The sequence below is a fragment of the Empidonax traillii genome, unplaced genomic scaffold, assembly GCF_003031625.1.
Source record: "Empidonax traillii isolate 1590-97213 ecotype Southwest subspecies unplaced genomic scaffold, ASM303162v1 scaffold1285:size276752, whole genome shotgun sequence".
Classification (NCBI taxonomy): domain Eukaryota; kingdom Metazoa; phylum Chordata; class Aves; order Passeriformes; family Tyrannidae; genus Empidonax; species Empidonax traillii.
This window is the reverse complement of record NW_020956478.1, coordinates 138,592-153,253: the sequence shown is the minus strand read 5'-3', so window position 1 is coordinate 153,253 and position 14,662 is coordinate 138,592.

The window sequence follows — 14,662 nt, the reverse complement described above, 5'->3', positions numbered from 1 at the left end:
TGATTATATATGTTTGAATAGTTTTAATATTTACTAGGATTTGTTATATTTTTTGTCCTGGGGTCTTAATTTAGTTTTATCAAGAGTTTGTTATGATGTTTTAGTCCCAGGAATTAAATAATGAAGTCTTTGACATTCTTTATCTTTTTCAGCTTATTTAAATGTTTTTAGGTTTCTCTGTCTTTTTGGACAATTTCTTTTAGATGACCTTTTTTTCTTACAATAAAAAACATTTTATTATTTGGATTTTTGGGTCAATTTGCTGAGGCCTGTTCATGTATACTTTTTGGGCTTCTTTCAGTAAGTTTTTGAGGCCTCTGTTTTGTCATTCATTTAATTTCTTTAGTTCTTTTTTTTTTAATATTATTTTAGGTATCATTTATAAAGTGGATTTTTAATAATATTTGACAAGTTGGGGTGTTAGGATTAATGTCTAAATATTGTTGTAAATTTTTCTTCAGTCTTTTTAACCATGCTCTGGGTGTTTCATCTTTTTTGTTGATTTTCTAATGCTTTTATGATATTTTGTTCATGGGGGCTAGTCACTTTAAGTTCCCAGATTAATGAAGTATAATAATTAGTTACGTGTTGTCAGTTTAAGGCTGAGTCATGGTTCTCACGGGGAGGGGTGTTGGATTACATTTTCTCCCAGGTATAGATATTAGGTCTTAAAATTTGGTTTAATTGCTTTGTTATTCTCAAGAGGTTTTCTAATAATAAAGTTCTGACTTCTTTTGGGGTTGTCCATTTCCTTCTACGAGTTTTAGTGCTTTCGGGATTTTCACACCTCTGATCTGACAAGGCAGTGAGATCTGCAAACAGGGGGGTATAACGGGGGATTCAGTAGTGCTGTGGAAACAACAACTGAAGGAATTTGAAGAGGGGTTTGTGGAAGGGGGGGGTAATGGGGGAATTCAACGGTGCTGTGGGAACAGTGACTGAAGGAGATTGAAGAGGGGTTTGTGGAAGGGGGGGTAATGGGGGGCATAGAGGGGGGCCATAAGGGATTTTCATTTGGGGTTTTTGGGTTTGTCGACACACTCAGTCCTCGGAAGACTCGAATATGGGCCATATAATATGGGGATTAGAGAGTGACTTCCCTCCCCAAAGTTCGATATAATAATCTATCATCTTTTTCTTAGATTTACTTCTCCTCCTGGGGGAATTACCCCAATGTTTTATCCTTAATCCTAATGGGCTTTGTGGGGAAATATTGGGTAACTTATTCTGTTTTCCCTTCGCCATGGGATCAGAAGGCTTGCTTTTCTTCTGCCCCATCTTCTAAGGTGCCTTGAAATGTACACACACTCGCTTCCTCTCGATCATGACTCGCTCCCTTGTGGGCCACGAGAAATGCACTACTAGAGAGTCCACACTCACTTGGTCTCGTACCGAGACCTCTCACACAGGCACACCTTAGGATTACCTCCCCAACCAAACGGTTCCACAAAAGGAAAACTCTATACTTACCCTTCCCTAGGGTCTTCGTTTGGTCTTCGTCCACAAAATTTAGGGGTCTGCAGATTTTTTTGCTTTATTATCAAAATTTTACTAGGCTCATTGATCCAGAGTTTGGTGAGAACAGCCTTCAGAGCAGGGCTATCCGGAGAGAGGGCGCCTCCCTGTCTGCAGGGGTCCGCACCAAAGCAACTTGGATCCTGGGTTTCGGTACTAAAATTGTTATAAATTAGTATAAGAATTTAGAGAACTCAATTACAATTAAACATTGATAAATTTATTAAGCAAGCGATAATAAAACAAAACAGCGCTGGGTGGTTTGGGAAGTCACTGCTTTGCCCAAGACACACACATAAATGCAGCAAATGTCTCTTTTTATACATTTTCAAGTCCTGGGTTTTGAATGCAAATGCATTGTGGCTGTGAGTTTGTGGCTTGTTGCTAGGTGGTCATCTGGGATTCATCAGGGATGAAAGTCGTAGTTCCTATCAGTTGTAAATTCCACCGATACTGACACTTGTTTGTTTAGTAAGATGTCTGTAATTAATTTTACTGACACTTGCTTGATTAACAGGATGTCTATGAAACTTATCTTGTTGAATTATAAAAAAAGTTCCTTATTCCCTCATACACATAAGATTTTATGAACAAAGTTAACCCTTCTATTACAGAAGGATTAGATGAAAAGCTTCAGGGCATTCCAAATCCTAATGAATTTTTCCCTAAGAATGACCCAAAGTAGTATCCCAACCAGAGTGCGAGGTGACATTCATTGAAAATATATCAGCGTGATGGTTCGGACCTGGCTCCCTGTCAAATGCCAGAACTCACAGTAACAACCCCTTACCCCTCCCTTCTTCCCTTAGGGCAAAGGAAAAAAAACCTATAAAAATTGAAGAACCCCAAACCAATCAAATTATATCAAAATATATATTTTTACATATATCACAGTAAAATACAATTAAATTACTATGTACACAGCAAAAGGACCCCAAACACTCCCCGAAGGTGAAATAAAGGCAAGTTAAAATACAATAAAAATTTATTTATGTTAGTAAAATTTACCTATGTTACGTGTGACTTTGCAAAATTGTAACTACTTGAAAGAAGGTTGCTGCCCAAATTGTGGACAATTAAGATAAAGCTAGCTTACGTAAACAAAAGGGACTGTCAGGGAAGGCAGGAAGGACTTCTAGCATGTAGCTTTGCAAGGGAGACAGAAGAGGGGTGGGGGAAACCTAAGTTATTTGAAGTGATAAAACTTTATGTAACTACTTTATAGTAGTAAGAATAGGAGTTAGGCAACCAAATGTCTATTTAGATAAGGTAGACTTCATAAAGAGTGTATATGATAGATAATTTTGAAACTCACTCCTTCAAATGTATAAAAAGCTGTTGTGTTTCTTTACTTGGTGGAATGCACAGGGGAGAAAACCCCCTGCATCTCTCCGGTTGAAATAAAAGTGTGCTTTACATATAGTTCAAGGATTTCTTTGAATCAAAGGGAAAGGGGAAAAAGGGAAAAAAAGAAAACTAAAACAGATATGCACAATTGAAACCTGGGAACAACCAATAAAGAACTAATAAAAGAAAATCTTACTACTCTCCTTGAGACAGCAGGATTGCGCCAAACGACCACTGGCACTCTCCGCCTCACAAGGCCTACAAGGCCTCACTAGGCCTCACTCCTCCACACCAGCAGAACGAACAGCAGAGAACCTGCACCTTCAGATCCACTAAAAGGGAAGAGGGGAAAGGCTTCTCTCCCTTCTTATTTATATCTTGGTTTACATAAAAATCGTATGTAATACTGGGAACATGGCCACTTCCTTGGTTACGAGTTGGTTGCCAGGAAGGCCTAGATTAAAACTATCACAATCAGAAACTGATTTTGTTTGGAATTCAGATGGGAGTGGAGAAACCAAAAAATCTTGACAAGTTGTATGAAGTAAAGGAGGCAGAAAAGGAGTCTCCATTGGCTTTTTATGAAAGACTGTGTGAAGAGGCTCATAAATGGACTGATTTAGATCAAGAAAGTGAGGGGAGCAGGACACTGTTTAACATGCTTTTGTTGGGCAGTCTGTGCCAGACATTAGAAAGAAACTCCAAAAGACAGAAGGAGCAGAGGGGATGGTTATTTCACAATTTATGTCTTTTGCATATAAAGTCTATAAAAATAGGGAAGAAGTAGAAGAGAAGGAGAAAAAGAGCCAAACTAAATTTACAGAACTTGTTGTTAGCTGCCCTGACCAATGTTCAAGGACAGGGAAGAGGCAGGGGACAAGGTGGATTTTGGGAATGAGGTCTGGGGCAAGGGCATGGGTTAACAACACTCCAAAAAGATCAGTGTGCCTATTTGTAAAGCCCCGGGACCAAATCACACGCTGCCCAGGAGATTTACTTATATTTGAGACTCCAAGAGTTCCCGCCGAACTCTTGTAGAGCCTTTAGTTTTTAATACCTTGAAGTCATGTAAAGAGAACATGCTACACGCTTTTCCCAAGATACTTCTTTTAATTTAGTGAGAAAATAGGTATTTTGGCAAAAGGTTCACAGGAGTAACATACAGCCAAGGAGTAGATTCCACAAAAGTACCCAGCAAACATCAAACACCAGTTTAGTGAAATACAACCCATCAGTTTTAAGTTACTCACAAGAGATTAGGAAAGAAAAGAGTAAAGAAAGAGAGATTAAGAGAAGAAACAAGGAGTAAAGAAAGAGATTAGAAAAATAGGTTAAATAGCCACCACTGAAGAATCCTATGGAAGTCTGAATTCACATGGTGATGATAGGTCCCAGAGAAAAAGGGCAAAATGGAGCCCTTATGCTCCTCCATTTATGTGCTTTCGCTACCATGGCCACCCCTCCCAGGTGGGAAATCTGGTTCACTGACCACTCAGTGCCCTACAGACCAGAGTGTGGGGTGCCAATCAGAGGCTATAAGGGGGCATGATGTGGGTGGGCTACCAGGTGGGCCTTTTGATTGACAGCTGCCCTGCCACATGGCTTCTGATCCTTGGGGCTGCAGACCATGTGCCTTCCAATACTGCCATGAGGCTTCCAACCTGGAGGCCTGTCCTCCTCCTGCCCACACACACGGTTTGTTCCAACACAATAATTAAATAGCCAAGTGAGATACGAATCCCATCTCTCACACTATTATAGACAGGAGGGGCACTGGAAAAAGGAGTACCCCCCAATTTGCAAATGAACAAAAGGAAGAATCAAAGGAAACAGGAATTATGGCAGAAATTGGGCTAGATTAAAGGGGATCAGAGGCATCTATTATTATTATTTCCTTGGTCAATCCTTTGATTCCAATTAAGCTGGGGAATGAAACAATAGATTTTCTAGTGGATACTGGAGCAACTCATTCTGTAGTTACTAGCTGTAAGAGACCTTTAAAGTAATATGAAACTAAATGTTGGTGCGATGGGGAGGAAATCCCTCAGATTGTTTTTACCAGCAGTGAAATTCAACACAAAATTTACACATTGGTTTCTCTATATGCTGGAGTGCTTGGATGGGATTTGCTATGCAAGTTGACTTTTTTTTGCTATTCAACTGACTTTTTCTGACCCTGTCCAGTTGCATATTCCTCCAGAAAATGCATGCAAAGTGCAGATCTGCACACTTACCAAGGAAAAATCTGCAGAACAGGAAATGCCCAGTGAAGTTTTAGATGCAATTATACCACTGGTTTGGGCATCATGAATCCTGGGATGAGGAAGAAACGTGAGTCCAGTAAAGACTGAACTGAAACCAGGAGTCCAACTGGTAAGGAAAATCAATACCCTATAAAGTTAGGGGTCTGGCAAGTATTTGAATCATTAATAGACTCTTTCTTAGAGTTCAGGTTATTAAGGAAATGTCAATCAGAATTTAACACTCCAATTCTCCCAGTGAAAAAGCCTAAATCATCAGAATATAGACCAGTGCAAGAGTCATAGGCACCCAGTAGTCCCAAATTCTCAATACCAGAGACTAATATGTAGTTTACAGTATTAGATTCGAAAGACATCTGTGGATGAATAGAGTCAACTTGTCTTTCCCTCTGAATGGGAAAATCCAACTACAGGACTGTAGCGGGTTGACCCTGCCTAGATGCCAGGTGCCCACTAAAGCCACTCTCTCACTCTCCCCTCTGCAACTGGACAGAGGAGAGAGAAAAAAACCAAAACAGCAAAGGATTCATACGTTGAGATAACAGCTGGGAGATGTCACTTACTGATTACCTTCTGGGCAAAACAGACTCAAAGTGGTGATAGTACTTAAATTTATTACTAACAGTATAAGACCCAAAGAGTGAGAAATAAAACAGTCTTAAAACACCTTCCCCCCACCCCCTCCTTCCATGTTCTCCCTCCTCCCCCTCAGTGGTGCAGGGGGACAGGAATGGGGGTTGCGGTCAGTTGTTGCTTCTGCCGCTGTTCAGAGAGAGGAGTCCTTCCCCTACTCCTGTGGAGTCCCTCCCATGGGAGACAGTCCTTGATGGACCTCTCCGGTGTGAGTCCACCCCTTGGGCAACAGCTCTTCCCAAACTGCTGTCCCATGGGTCACTCCTCCATGGGGTGCAGTCCTTCATGAGTGAGCTGCTCCACAGGGGCCACAAGTCCTACCCGGGAAAAACCTACTCCAGTGTGGGTTTCCCTCTCCACGGGCTCCAGGTCTCCAGCAGGATACTGCTCCATCTTGGGCCTCCCATGGGGTCACAGCCTCCTTCATGCATCCACCTGCTCCAGCATGGGCTCCTCCATGGGCTGCAGGTGGGTCTCTGCACCACCATGGTCTTCACTGGAACAATCTCACCTCGATGGTCCTCCATGGGCTGCAGGGGGACAGCCTGCTCCACCATGGTCTTCACCATGGGCTGCAGGGGCCTCAACTCTGGCACCTGGAGCACCTCCTCCCCCTCCTTTTGCACTGACCTTGGTGTCTACTTTGTTGTTCCCACGTTCTCACTCCGCTCTTCACTGGCTGGAATTTTCTTTTGCGCAACAACCTTCTGTTTTTAAATATGTTATCACACAGGCATTACTATTACTCCTAATTGGTTCAGCCTTGGCCAGCGGCAGGAAGTCCGTCCTGGAGCCAGCTGGCATTGGCTCCACAGGACAGGAGAAACTTCTAACAGTTTCTAACAAAAGCCACCCTTGTAGCCCCCTCCCTTCCCCCCAAAACTCAGCCACAGAAACCCACTACATTACACCCTAGAAGATGCAGCTCTGTTGGACCATCCTCCCACAAAAATTATACTGACAAAGGAGCTGCAACAGTGACATCGTTAACCACTTTGCTTCCAGTCTCAGAGATAGGAGAACTGCATCATGACTGCTTGATAACTATAGAAAAAGTTTATTCCAGTAGGCCAGAACTCTGAGACGAGCCCCTACCTGAGGCAGAGATGGAGCTTTGTACTGATGGGAGCAGTTACATGTGAAATGGGGTTTTAACAAATAAAGGGTTTTCTATCTGTAAAAATGTACTGAGAAAGAGACATAATACTAGATATAAGTAGTCAAAGCTATTCAGGAGCCTTGAAACTGTTCCAAAAGGCATGGTACTGGATTAAAACTCAGGAGGTGTGTCAGGGGTGTAGCGAGGACGGTACTGTGGGAGAGACTGTTTTGGAAGTGGGTATAACAGTATTAGGTAATGCTTTGAATTGTTAATTAGGTAACTAAATAAAAGCAAGACTTTTGCAACTCAGGCATGCACACTTTGGAAAATATTCCTGTGCATCACAGCTGCCATAATAAAGAGAGTGCTTTTGCTTTCTAATACTCAGAAAGTCTTAAAGGGTTATTTTCCGGCTTTCCAGCATCAAAGCTATGTAATCTGTAACCAATGAATGCTGATGCCTTTTTTTTTAAAAAAAATGTATAAATACTGTCAAGTTTTGATGATTGGGGAGCCAGTCTTTTGGGGGTTACCACCTGACTCCCTACTTTGCGCAAACTAGAATAAAGAACTAGAAATTCCTCGCCTCAGTGTGAAAATTAGTGCTGTGCACTGGGGAACAAGCCTGCATTCAGGACAACAGTTGGACTCTATGATTTAAGGGTCTTTTCCAACCTAAATGATTCTATGATTCTATGATGGTGAAGTGGAATTTTTAATTGTAATATGAAATTAGATTTTTAGAAAGGTATGATGACCACACAGACTAAGGAATTTTATGAAGACACCTATCAAAATCATTAGTAGAGAGGACTACATGTTGAAGGACTCTAAAGGTGGAAAACAGCTTTTTCTGCTGTACTACTCAAACAAAAGGAAATGTTATTCAATCATAAGATTTCATTTTTTATCTGCCTGTAATTACATCCATATCTACTGTCTTTAATAATGGTAAAAATCTGTCTCTGCTAACTACCACAAGAGAAAAGATTTGAAACATGTCTCAGCTATATGCAAAGAAGATTTTCCTTTAATTTGTAACTTTCTTCAGTCTTTTTCTGGTTCCACATGTATTCCTGTTACATGTACCGCCATGGTTCATTAGCCCATGCAAGAAATGTTTGCTGTTTGACAGATTTTTAATCTTTCATAGACAGTGGTACCATATATTTACAAACTTGATGTCAAAATAATCTAACCGTAAAATGAATATTTTTTTTCTAGCTTTTGACTGAGAACTATCTTCTAACTTTTCACATAAGGTAAAAAAACACACACACAAAATTATCTAGCTATACATGTAGGATTGAGATAGGTTGGAATTCAGAATTCTTCCTGCAAATATTCTGTCATAAGAGAGAAAAGGAGACAAAAATATTTTGTCAAGGAAGGACTATACCGAATATCTAAAACTGAGTCTCCCCCTGTTTAGATAGATTGTCCAGTAGGAAGTAAAAACTCTTCATATGACTCTAAAAGATTATTGAAGTTATTTGGGGTTTAGCATTCTAATACTCATAGAATAGAATAGAAATAGAATAGAATAATTCCAGTTGGAAAGGACCTACAATGATCATCTAGTCTAACTGCCCAACCACTTCAGGGTTGACCAAAAGTTACAGCATGTTATTGAAGGCATTGTCCAAATGCCTCTTAAACACTGACAGGCTTGGGGCATTGACCATCTCTCTAGGAAGCCTGCTCTAGTGTTTGACCACCCTCTCAGTAAAGAAATGCTTCCTAATGTTGAGTCTGAATCTCCCCCAGTGCAACTTTGAACCATTCCCCCACATCCTGTCACTGGATACCAGGGAGAAGAGATCAGAACCTCCCTCTCCAGTTCCCTTCCTCAGTAATCTATAGAGAGCAATGAGGTCATCTCTCAGTCTCTTTCTGTCCAAACTAGCCAAACACAGTATCCTCAGATGCTCTTCATAGGACATTCCTTCCAGTCTTTCACCAGCTTTGCTTCCCTCCTCTGGATGCATTCAAGGACCTTAGCATCCTTCTTAAATTGTGGAGACCTGTTACGGGTTTAGGCTTCTTGGTGAATTTTCCTATTACCATCATGAAAATACTGGCAAAATAAGAAAGGGAAAAGGTAACTCAATAAGTTTTCCTGCCTGCTAGAGCAAAGCTCCTAGAGGTGGATAGCCGGCAATTAAGCCACACAAAGAAAGTAGTTAAGAGCCTTCGAGTATCAACTGAATCCCTCAGGGGAAGCCCCATACTCCGTTTAGCCATGGCTGAGGCTGCCAGTCCAGAGGGGAGAGGGAAACTCTCACGTGAACGGGTTCTTTGTTCCCCGCCCAGCTTTGGACTAGGAGCCGCCACCTCTCCGTTGCTGCCGGCTGACTTACCGCAGGACTGCCGCAGCCCTGCCTTACCATCAGAGTTGGTCCCTGCTCCTTGCCCGCAGCATTCCACACGCAAACCTTGCGCAGTTGCGGACCGAGGGAAACCACTTTTGTGTGTAAGTCGCCGGCGCCTGCAGCGGAACCCCTGTCTGCACTCGCTGTCGCGTCGAGGTCTGGTTTGCCATCTTCACGCAGACAGAAAGCCCGACAGCGCCCCCTGCCGGCTACATGTGAGCCACTGCAGTCTTTGCCTCTCAAAGCGTGTCAGTACCGGTTATACTGTTTGGTGCACCTCAGAATGCAGTTCGCCCTCTTGGCTGCCAGGGCTCACTGCTGACTCATAGTGAGCCTGCTATCAACCAGCACCCCTAGATCCCTTTCTGCAGGACTGCTCTCCAGCCACTCCTCTATACTTGTGTCCAGCATTACTCGGTCCCAGTTGCAGAATCTGGCATTTGTTCTTTTTTAATGTCATGCCTCTTGTCCCTTGAGAGAGTCAACAGCACCTCCTAGTTTAGTATCTTCAGCAAACTTGCTAATGGTGCATCCAACTCCTGCATCTAGATCACTGATAAAAATATTGAACAGAACTGTCTCTAGAACTGAGCCCTGAAGAACACCACTGGTAACTGGCTGCCAGCCAGTAAGCTCTGCACAGTTGTAACAGTTATTAATATAATAAATGATGAGTCCCATAGGGACCATGAGAACACCAATATGGTGTGTAATGAAAGCATGGTTTATTCAAGGAGCCACAACTTATAAAGGTTTCAAATGCTGACACATCACAACAGGTGACCTTATCAGCCAATCCCATACAAGCATTTCACTGAGCATCTGTGACAGAGTACTTAGAACTACAACTCCCAGGATGCTTTGCAGCACCTGGTGTAACCAGACCCCACACACAGCAATCTGTGACAATGACAAGCTGTGATTATCACAATGATGTATGAAATTTTATTCTTTCTCAAAAAGGATGGTTACACATAGAGATAGAAAGATGGAAAGTGGGAAGAATCACATAATAGTAATAACAGCGGCACCAATAATCTACAGAAGTGTGTTCTTTCCAGTTAATTTTTATTATGATTTGTAAGCATTATCAATGATTTACTGTCTAACTCAAGGAAAATGATAACAAAAATCAGCAAGTACAAAGGCATATGTAATATTCTTCTAAAAGGTTCTTCTAAAAGGAAAAGGTCAGATCCTCAGCGTTCCAAATGGACATACAGATCTATAAATCATAGAATAGCCCAGGTTGGAAGTGACCTTTAAAGATCATCTCATCAAAACTGTTATGGGAAAGGGAGCCTAGATGAGGTTACCTGTTGGGGTAGGCGGCGGGTCTGCAGACCCCCTGATGAAGGATATAGAGGTGGAGGATTTTGACTTAGACACTTTGAAGCCATTTCCCGGAGGAATTCACAGGAGCAGTGAAAGGTTTGAGAAGGTGCCAAAACTGACCAGTGAGAGAAGAATGTAAATAAGGTGTGAATATCCAATCGTGTGTAAGGGTTAATAATAGACCATAGATAGAGAGTTATTAATAGAAAGGTATATAAGGTTCTGGTCGCAGAATGTGTATGGGTAAGACTGAACTGAGCAATAAAGCAGACTTTTGGATCATCATCATACTGTGCCTGGCTTTTATTCTTTCGGCCGTCCTGACTACCACAACAGTTATCTAGCACCCTGTCCAATCGCATCTTGGAAACCTCCAGCAATTGGGACTCTACCACATCCCTGGTGAGGTTGTTCCAGTGAATAACTGTTCTCACTGTAAAAAATTTTTCTTATGTCAAGATGAAGCCTCTCCTGATGCGACCAGTACCCATTGCCCCTTGACCTCTCCATGTGGCTCCTTGTGAAGAGAGGGCCTCCATCCTTTTTGTAGCCATCCTTTATGTACTGAAATACTATGATGAGGTCTTCTCACCCAAGTGCAGGAAATTTGCTCTTGTCTGTTAAACTTCATACTGTTCTTGCTAGCCCACTCTTCCAGTCTGTCCAAGTCTCTCTGTAAGACGGCTTTCCCTTTTGACATGTCCACTTCACCACACAGTTTGGCATCATCACTAAGCTTGGAGAATAACCGCAATGAATGAATGGGATGGCACACACATGATTCAGTTTCGGGATTTCTCCGTAGACCTTTCTCTGCGTTTCCCTTTTATTAACCTCTTTGGGTAAACAGCATCTGGTGTTGCCAGTCAGTTAACTAGAATTCCCAGGATTTTTGTTGACCTAATATTTTGACTTCACACAATCATACTGTCATCCTGTGACTTTTCTCAGTCACATATCGTGCATATTTTTAAAAGTAGTTTTCTAAGATCGACACTCCCCCCCAACTTGGTGTCATCTTCAAATCTGATAATGGTAGACCCAATCTCCACATCCAGATCATCAATAAAGATATTAAACATGACTGGGCCCAACACTGATCCCTGGGGACACCACTAGTTACTGGTCACTATCTGGATGCAGCGCCATTCCCCACCACTCTCTGGGCCTGGCCATCCAGCCAGTTCTTAACCCAGCAAAGAGTGCACCTATCCAAACCATGGGCTGCCAGCTTTTACAGGAGTATGCTATGGGAGATGGTGTCACAGGCTTTGCTGAAGTCCAGGTAGACCCATCCACAGCCTTCCCCTTATCCACTAGGTGGGTCACCTGGTCACAAAAGGAGATCAGGTTGGTCAGGCAGGACCTGACCCTCCTAAATCCATGCTGGTTGGGTCTGATCCCCTGGCCATCCTGTAGGTGCCCTGTGATCACACTCAAGATGACCTGTTCCATAACCTTGTCAGGCACCAAGGTCAGGCTATGTAGTGGTTTGACCTTGGCTGGAAGCCAGGTGCCCACCAAGCCGCTCTATCACTCCTCTTCCCAGCTGGACAGGGGAGAGAGAATAAGATGGAAAACAACTCGTAGGTTGAGATAAGGCAGTTTACTAAAGCAGAAGTGAAAGCACAAGCAAAGTGGAAAATAACAAGGTTTATTCTCTATTTCCCATTAGCAAGCAATGTCTGGCAACGTCCTGGGAAGCAGGGCTTTTAGCACACATAACAGTTTCTCAGCAGGCAACCACTGTAAACAATGAATGCCCCCCCTTCCTGCTCCTTGCCTTCGCTTTTATATCTGAGCTGATGTCATATGGTATGGAATATCCCTTTGGTTAGTTTGGGTCAGCTGGTCTGGTTGTGTCCCCTCCCAGAATCCTGCCCTTGATTGGGGAAGGAATGTTACAGTGCTGATGCTGTGCTCAGCAGTAGCCAAAACACTGGTATGTTATCAACACCCTTCTAGCTACCAATGCAAAGCACAGCACTGTGAGGGCTGCTATGAGGAAATGAACTCCAGCTCAGCTAGGCTCAAAACAGGCTGATAGGCCTGTAGTTTCCCAGATCCTCCTTGCAGCCCCTCTTATGGATGGGCATCATACTGGCCAACTTCCAGTCATCTGGGACCTCCCCGGTTAGCCAGGACTGATGATAAATGATGGAAAATGTCTTGGTGACCTCTTCCACCAGCTCCCTCATCACCCTAGGATGGATCCCATCTGGTCCCCTAGACTTGTGAGGATCCAAGTAACTCAGCAGGTCACTGCTTCCTCCTGGATTGCAGGGGGGCTATTCTGCTCCCTGTCCCTGTCTACTAGCACAGGAGGCCAGTTGTCCTGAGGATGACCCACCTTACTGTTGAAAACTGAGACAAAGAAGGTGTTAAGTATCTCAACCTTTTCCTCATCTTTGGTAACTATATTCCCCTCCCTCCATGTCAAATAAAGAATGGAGGTTTCCTTGCCCATCCTTTTGCTATTAATGTATTTATAAAAACACTTTTTTTTATCCTTTACAGAAGTGGCTCACTAATCCTCCCCACCCCTGGTGGGATGGGGAGAAGAACTGGAAAAAAAAGGAAAAATTCATGGGGTGAGATAAGAAAAGTTTAATCATTGAAACAAAGTAAAATATAATAATAATTTTAAAAAAAGGGGGGGGGAGAACCCAAGAGAAACAAGTGATGCACAATTGCTCACCACTTGTTGGCCAATGCCCAAACAGTCCCCAAACAGTGATCGATGTCTCCTGGCCAACTCCCCCCAGTTTATATACTGAGCATGACATTTTATGGTATGGAATATCCCTTTGGCCAGTTCTGGTCAGTTGTCTCAGCTATGCTCCCTCCCAGCTTCTTGTGCATCTGCTCGCTGGCAGAGCATGGGAAACTGAAAAGTCCTTGACTCAGGGATAAGCACTGCTGAGCAACAACCAAAACACCAACATTATCCTCATACTGAGTCCAAAACACAGAACTGTATCAGCTCCTAGGAAGACAATTAACTCTATCCCAGACAAACCCAGGAGAGTATCCACCTCTTCTTTTATACCATTTATGTCATGCCAGGTCCCACACTTTCCAATACCCCATCACCTTTCCTGTCTTTTGATTTATATACGCACAGATATAATTTCCTTAGTCTGTGGACTGTAAAAGTGCGTTGAGTTAATTTAGTCCATGACCTTGGGTTCCATCTGTCATAACAGTCTTTCAGGGCAGGAAAGATGGTGTGTGGTGTTGGACTGATATACATTGAAGCCAATTCTGATTCCATCACCACTGTACTTCTCTGGTTTTAATCAAAGTTGATTCTTCATTAATGTGGTAATCAAAAGGGAGTAGGGTTCAGATCCCCAAATCTGGAGTGGTGGAGACAGATGCTGTAAGGCACCCAGCGCAATGATGGGCATATAGCCACCATAGAAGTAGTATTATACAGTGTTATATAGCAATTAACATCATAGAATTAATTGGCTATTCTCATCCAAAATCACAGAATCACACAATTAGAGAATGGGTAAGTTTGGAAGGGACCACTGTCCAACCTCCCTGCTCAAGCAGGGTTATCCTAGAGAACACTGAACAGGATTGTGTTCAGATGGTTCTGGAATAGCCCCAGTGAGGGAGACTCCACACCCTCTCTGGGCAATCTGTTCCAGGGCATGGTCACCCATACAGGAAAGAAGTTCTTCCTCATATTCAGGTGGAACTTCCTGTGAATCAGTTTCTGACCATTGCCTCTTGTCCTATTGCCTGGTACTGAGCAGAGCCTGGTCCATCCTCTTGATACCCTCCTGTCATAGTTCTGATTTTAGAAAGGAATTTTGCCTTTCCTTTCCCCTTCTTCCCCCCCCCCCCCCCCCCCCGCATGAATGCTGTTCAAGAGCAATCAAGTGAACAAAAGAGTCGGCCTGGCTCCTAACGACCGAGAATTAGTCTCCTGGCAACGAAGGGGGAGGAGTTAGGAAGAAGGCGAGGTGTTGGGAGCTCAGCTCGGGAGCAGGAGGGGAGGCTGCAGCAGAGAGGAGAGACTGCCTGGTTTCTCCTTTGTTTTTTTTCCCTGTGGGAGCTCTCTGCAGAGTTACCGGCTGGTTGCA